Source organism: Octopus sinensis, unplaced genomic scaffold, assembly GCF_006345805.1.
Source record: "Octopus sinensis unplaced genomic scaffold, ASM634580v1 Contig17859, whole genome shotgun sequence".
Classification (NCBI taxonomy): domain Eukaryota; kingdom Metazoa; phylum Mollusca; class Cephalopoda; order Octopoda; family Octopodidae; genus Octopus; species Octopus sinensis.
This window is the reverse complement of record NW_021835377.1, coordinates 1-7500: the sequence shown is the minus strand read 5'-3', so window position 1 is coordinate 7500 and position 7500 is coordinate 1. Positions and strand designations below refer to the sequence as shown.

General features: G+C 35.8%; 1 long non-coding RNA gene across 1 annotated transcript in view; it reads right to left on the bottom strand.

Annotated features, from left to right (window-relative positions):
• LOC118761836 overlaps positions 1-6816 on the bottom strand; it is a 7609-nt gene extending 793 nt beyond the window's left edge. Inside the window, exons 1-2 of the long non-coding RNA XR_004997674.1 lie at positions 6601-6816; positions 5078-5118 (exon numbers count right to left, since the gene is read on the bottom strand). This is a non-coding gene — a long non-coding RNA (uncharacterized LOC118761836). The remainder of the gene's footprint in view (positions 1-5077; positions 5119-6600) is intronic.
• Between the last annotated feature and the right edge of the window lie 684 nt (positions 6817-7500).

Genomic DNA, 7500 nt, shown 5'->3' with positions numbered 1-7500 from the left:
GAAGTACCTAACCAAGTATAAACCTATGTACTTGACTTTTGTTGGTATCATAATCATTCAGGTAATAAAACAGAATGAATATAAAACAGGCAGACCCTAGCAACTCCTCTATGCTGATTATGTGCATCTTTGGCAGCCCTATACAATACTTTATTCCCATCCATCCCGGCAAGTACAAGCTACATTCCACATGGCATGAAACTACGACTTATTGAAAAGAAGACCTGCGTAAACACAACATGAGTGCTACTGAACGGTTGTCAAAACACACATGCTCACTTCTTTCGAACTCTGTCCTAATCCAGAGCCAAGTTTGGACCCATCCTACAAATGGGGGGAAAACTGGTGCCATTTAGATGTACGTCATTTCGATCTGTACATGTTGAGAGTGGATGGATCAGGCTGAGTCACACTGTGCAAAAAATTCTCTGGAAGTATCTACTGCTTCTTCCCCATGGCCCACTGCTCATGGTGTCTGGACCACATGCGTTCCCTACGCCAACACCAGTGATGAGACTACCTTCTCAACCGACTTTAACAGCACCTCATGCAGCTGCAACACCAATGCCCACTTCCCGACTCCAAAATTACCATGACCAGAAATGCATCTCACCGCCTACCCACAGAGCCACGCAACTTACCACACCTTTACCACAAGTGGTCATACCCAACACCCCTTGAAACCCCTGCTTTTCCAAAAGTGACCCTTGCCTGATGCAGTTTATCCTCCATCCAGCAATTGTCCTGTTAGTCGCTCTGCCAGACTCACAAAAGACTAAAAGCCTGATGCATAACTGACACATTGCTCCTTGATCGTCACACCGTCAATATTGATTAAGGGTCTCTTGCACTAATTATTATTTTCGTTAATCATTTAATACATATTATTAGTCTTCTTTGCTTCTCTCAAAGGAATTGGGGAGGGCATAGAGGATGACAACTGAACACTCATATATTATCATTTATTACATTACATTCAATTACCCATACATTATTAGTTTCATTATCCAAATATTTTCCTTCACGTTTCATGTATACCGAGGACCTTTTTTTTTCATTGCTTCAATCAGTGTACATAAAGTGTTTGTGAAAGCAAAGAGTTTTCACACTTATTTACTAATGAGCTTCTTCTTATAGCTAAATCACTACCAGAACTAGAAAACAAATTGTGCGTACGGAAGCAAGGTCTAGAATTGAAAGGTCACAGAATTAACCTACCCAACCATAACCCAAAGTCTTAGTAAGTAGGAAAACAGATAAATCGTAAAGCCCTTCAGGTACATGGCCATCCTCAATATGAAGGAAACAGGTAGGTAGATGTACTCTGTATAACACATAATAGGTGTAGCAATATCAGAGGAAGGTAAACTGGGAAATATTTTTTGCATGTGGAAGGTGTACATGTACAGTAAACAAAAAAAGTGTACAGAAATGGGCTTCATCAAATACCAGGGAGTACGATAAAGATTGTTGAGCAACAAAGTCAGTAGCAGAGGTGGATGAACCAAGAGTGTGGCTGCAAGATAAAAATAGGCTGAGCAAATTCAGAGAGCTCCTTCCTCTGTTTGGTAACTAAGGTTCTCTCCTTCAGAGTGAAAGCCAGATTTATTTACCTGTGCAGACAACTATGCTACATGGCAGAAGAAGTAGACATAAGAAGGCATTGGACAAGGTGGTAATGCATGATCTTTGACTGTTGAAACTTATAAAGGCAAGACTAATGACCGACACCTTTCATGACATGCCGTGCCTTAGAAGACAATATATTGTAATAATTTCCCATCAATTAATTTTTTCACAACCCCTGCCCACAACACTTATGGAGTGCTTGATGTTAAGAAGAAAATCCAGCCATACAAACAATGACAAATCAGACTGGAGTCTGCTGCAGACCCTCAGCTTACCAGCCCTGATGAAACTGTCCAACACATGCCAGCATAGATAATGGACATTAAATGATGATGATGATGATGACAATTCTTTTTGTAAAACTTTTGCATTTTATGCTGAACATCTAGTTTAAAGTTAATTTTATACATTGAATTTTCATTTCCAGTGAAATCAATTTTAATATTTCAAATTCAAAAATATTTAACAAAATATTATGAGAAACTGAAGCAGGTTCTACTTCTATATTTGTAAAAACAAAAACAAAAAGAAACAAATAGAGGAAAATGAGCAAAATTGTGCTAAAGTGAAAGTAAGAAACAGAATACTGTGTAAGGCAAGAGACAACTGTATTTTATGAAAGTACCATATTGCATAAACACAAAAAAGAAAACTATTGCAGAGGGAATTAAAACTGAAACAGATATCAACATGATAACACAACCATGCTAGTATGGATAAAATGATTAGATACTTCTGTCTAGAGAAAATTCAATGACAATCTTATGCAAACCAACAATAACCTCAAATTTATCAGATTATTGTAGATGAGCAACAACTCAAGAAACCTGTCGAAATTCTATGTTCTTACAATGAATTAATTGCAAATATTTAAGTATGTAGACAACATAATTTCATGTTTTATATGCATCAATACATGTGTAAAAATAAGTCTCATACCTACGTTCATTTTTCCATCTAGCATGAGTTTGAAAATATAAGATTTAATAGTTGGGTAACATTGTCGTAGCTAATGCTAATTTTCTACTAAAGGTTTCTTTTTCTTTCAAGTGCAGTTGTAACAAATGATACATTGTACACAAACATGACAAAAGTAAATAGATACCCATTAACACATTGTTATTATAACTTGAAGAGGTTATATTTTTTTATTAATTGACATTTATATGTTTCAGGTTCTATATGTAACTGTTTAATCATGCCATGTACAAAAGAAGCCTTAAAAATGTCCAATTACAAAGAGGCCATATGCTGCGCCTATTTCAAGGCTGACTTAGCCTAAAACCACAGAAAACATTGTGATTCCACTTTCTACAGTAAATAGAGTAATTTTTCAATTCACTAAACGGGAAAGTAGTCCATATCACCTTACCAGGTAGACTAAGGCCCTCTGACAACACTTTGCTTTCTTAAGAGAAGTAAGTGTGTAAGATAATCCTCATTGCAAGGCCTCCAATATAGCAGAATAAGTTGATGTCAGTCCCAGAATAGCTGTCAGTTATCTCCGCAAAATGGCTATTATGGCAGAGCAGCAAGAAAGAAGACACTGCTTCGACCAGCCAATATCAAATGGAGAAAAAGATTGGACAAGTGAAATGGTAGAGAGGTCACTAGCACTTTGGGACACAGTCAAATTCTCTGATGAATCCAGATTTGCTGTATTTTCTGACACTGGTCGAATGTGGGTCTGGAGAATCAGTCACCAATATTTTCACGTGAATATATTGCAGCCAACAATGAAACATGTGATAGTCTAGAGAGCAGTTTGGAGCAATAGTCAATCAGAAATGGTGGAATGTGAGGGATACATAAACTCAAATAAATATGTGTCCATATTATAGAAAAATCTTCTTCCTATAACCTCCAGGAGTAAAATGATTAAATAACACTATTTATGGAAGATAGGGCTTTCTTGCACAACACTAAAAGACCCAGGATTGGTGGAGAGAATGGCATTAAAAAGCTTCCTTAGCTAAGCCAATCACCAGATATGAACCCTACTGAACACATCTGAGGCATAATGGATGGGATACTCCTAAAAAGAAAAAGAAAGCATCCTTAAAGCCAGATTTTGATATTACTGCAAGAAACTTGGCAAGAAATCATGAAGAGAATATTCATCAGATCAGTAGCATGCCTGCTAGGGTCCTTGCATTTTTGAATGCAAGGACCCTGTCTACTAAATATTAGATATTCACATTATAATAATTAATAATAACTTAAATAAATTTTAACAATTATAAGGATGTCTATTTAATTCTGTCATGTCTATGTAGTTTTTGAAGCAAAACACAATGGAAACATTAATATTAAGACCTTTTCAAAAATCTCTCTCAAGCTTTTCATGCACACTAAGATTTTTGACATTCATTCAAATTCACTCATTCCAACATGAACCAATTTCTTCCATCAAAAACTTTGTGATGTTTTCACTTCTCTAATTTGATCTAGATCCTCTAAGTGTCTCTAATGACTTTCATGCCTTAATTTCAATTTGTTGCCTAGATTTTTCCTCAGGGCCAACTCACCAAACAGAAATTAATGAGAGACCTAATTGCCTTTCATCTTGATCACATAATAACTCCCACATATTTGGTGCTCAATACAGCATGCTCCACACTAGGAGATTGACAGTTACCCAGTATATGCAAAAATCGAAACACACTTGCACAGTACTAAACAAGCATTACTATTGCATTTTCTGGCTTCATGTTTCCCAATTATATCCCAATTTTTTTATCTCTGAAATCACCAAGTATGAAGATTTATAAGCAGAAAGAATACTGCACAGAAGCTTTTTTCATGAAAGATAAAAATATTAGTCCTTTTTTTCTCTTCAGAGGAACACATGGTTGGGGGTAGACACTTACTAAGGTAACAAACTCTTGTTTGACAATGGCAATCTCACTGACATCAGGTAATCAGTAAATCCAAAGAGTTCATAATCTTAGATGCCAATATTTCACAAACATTCAATGGTCTGTACTCTCTTGCAGTAGCAAGATGACACATAGGCCCAGGCAGCAATACTGTGGGGACACCTTCAAGCCAGACTTTCACTATCCATTCCACATCCCTTCTTGACATTACTCTAAATTATTGATTTTTCAATGAGTATTTTGCACTTTTGTCAACAGTTACCTATAACATGCATCACATAATTGATATGGTGTATACACACACACACACATGCAATAAGCATCATCAACCACTTTCACTAAAATGCATTTGTGGTCCCTACCTATAGTCGAAGACTCTTGCCCAAAATGCCCACCAGTAGAACTAGACACTAAAACTATGGTATTGGGAAACAAAACATATTTTAAATTTGCAAACATATATGTCTTATGGAAATTGTTCAATATACACAGAGAAAACAGGTGTTCAATTACAAACAGCTATGGTAACTACAGAAAAACTTAATTTAACAAAATAAATATGTACTTACATATAGGTGAAGCTTCGCATGGGCTACTTGCTTGGTAAAATCTACATGTATAAAGAAAAGTCTACATGTATAAACTGTTGTGGTGAGAGTCATTGGCACCCTATGGGATTGGAAGAATGGACTAGCAAAACTCTTATAAAAAAATTAGCATATTGGTTGAGACAAAGAGAGTCATTGGGAGTTCATGGAAGTTGTTGACATTGTTCAGAGTTATATTTATTAGAGTATTGTGTTTAGTGGAGATCTGAAGTGGGTTGTGTTGAAGACAGTTGTGTCTATCCACGCTTCGTGAAATTTGCATATCCAACATATAGAAGGATATAAAATAAACAAAAGTTCGCATGTAAACCAATAAGTGTAATCATTCATTTTTTAACTCTGAAAGTAAAAATGAAAAACTTCCTAATAGAGTAGCGAAAGGAAATTTTTGGCTTTAATATCAGTTCAATACTCTTATTTGAAGTGACAAGCAGCAGCCAAGTATTATGCAATGGAAACTTTTACATGTCTCATGTTACATGCATATATATGCATGCTTGCACTCAGTTTCTGTGCACATCTATAGACTTAACTTTTTTTTTCCTTTGCATGCAACTCTTTTCTCATGAGAAGAATATCTCCTCCTCATTTTATAACTCTCCCGTCTTTTTCTTACCATTTCACCATCGTCACATCAACAGAGACATTAAGGCTGCACAATAGCAGTCGACAAGGCATGTATAACGATTAAATAAAAAAAAATTTGTCTACATCTTCGATCACTGTCATTATTCCATTGAGTCAACCTCATTGTTTTCTACATAGCAGACCGTTACATAAACAGGCAAGGGTAATCTCTCGTTTTAACTCGAAATGTAAACACTGAATCGGCCATACATACATACACACACACACACACACATACATAGATAGATACATACACACACACATACATGCATACATACACACACACATACATGCATACATACACACACACACACAGATACATACACACACACACACATACATGCATACATACATATACACATACACCGAGTAAAAAATTTCAGTTATCTCTCTCTGTCTCTTCACACACCTAACAGAGCACTTCCTTACACAACATACTTTCTGTCTCGCACACCCCATCAAACACACACACACCACACACCACAGTACATCAAAGCTTCCCATTCGCGGTAACTTCAAAAAGAAAATCCCTCCTCATACAATCGCTTCCTCTTAGCTCTCTTTCGCTCTCATTACTTCAAAGTTCCCGCAAACCCATATGTAAAAAAAAAATAAAAGTTTTACGGAAATTGACGGAAAGGTCTACTAGAAACGAAGATAATCTTTCGTTTTAACCAACATCTTAATTATGAACCTCAACTCCAAATTTTTATATATTTTGCCACTAAATAAAATGAAAACCGAGAGGCTCCCGTCACCAACAGACTTCCTTCAGCTTTTCTCTTTACATCGTCACCAACTACTCTCACTTATTTTTTCTAGATATTAACAATAACAATAATAATAATTCTTACTACTTCTTTCATAATTGTTAGCTGCAGGAAAAACATTCAAAGACGAAAATTCAATAAAAAAACAGAGACCGTCGCCATTGAAAAGCATACGACAACAATCCCACAATGCTTTGCGAAAAGTCAGACACCAATTTTCAGCCGCCATAGTTTCGTATTTGCTTGGTTCATAAATTGTAAAATAGATACATTTACAGCTTATTTTCTTCTGTTTTTTTTTTGCGGAACACGTACAAAAATACGGAGTTTATGATTCATGTGTGAGTGTGTGTTCTTGATAATCGTTTAGAACAAGTATTCTATAAGCACCTCTCTCTCTCTCTCTCTCTCTCTCATTTACATGTAGTAATCCATGCATAAATGTTGAAATGCATGGTACTAAAATACATATATGCATGTTTATATATAACCGTACGAGGCGACATTGTTTGATATGTATGTACGTAGTGTGATGTATAGTGTGTATAGTGTCTGGGTATGTGTGTGCCGTATGTTGTGTATTATTTGTGTATAAATATGTACATGCATGCACATATGAGCAGTGTAAACGTAACATGTGTTTATATATGTATGCATGAAAATATTTTAAAATAAATATAAAATAAAACAAGTTTGAATTTTAACCATTGTCCTTGGAAAAATTGTCATATATATGTATAGAAAGAGCCATTACATCGATGACATAGTTTTTCCGATCGTCACGGTTGGAACGTCTCTCCGATCACCCATAATCCACCTACTGGTTCAGTAAAGACTGTAGAAGTAGGGGTTTAAACATGATCGACAACGCGGATTCAGCAAAAACCACGCACATAAGGAAACAAACTAAAACCGTAGGTTACAATGGTTATATGTATTTAAATGTGTAATATACAGCTGCACTGACCTTTTCATTGTCCAAGTGGA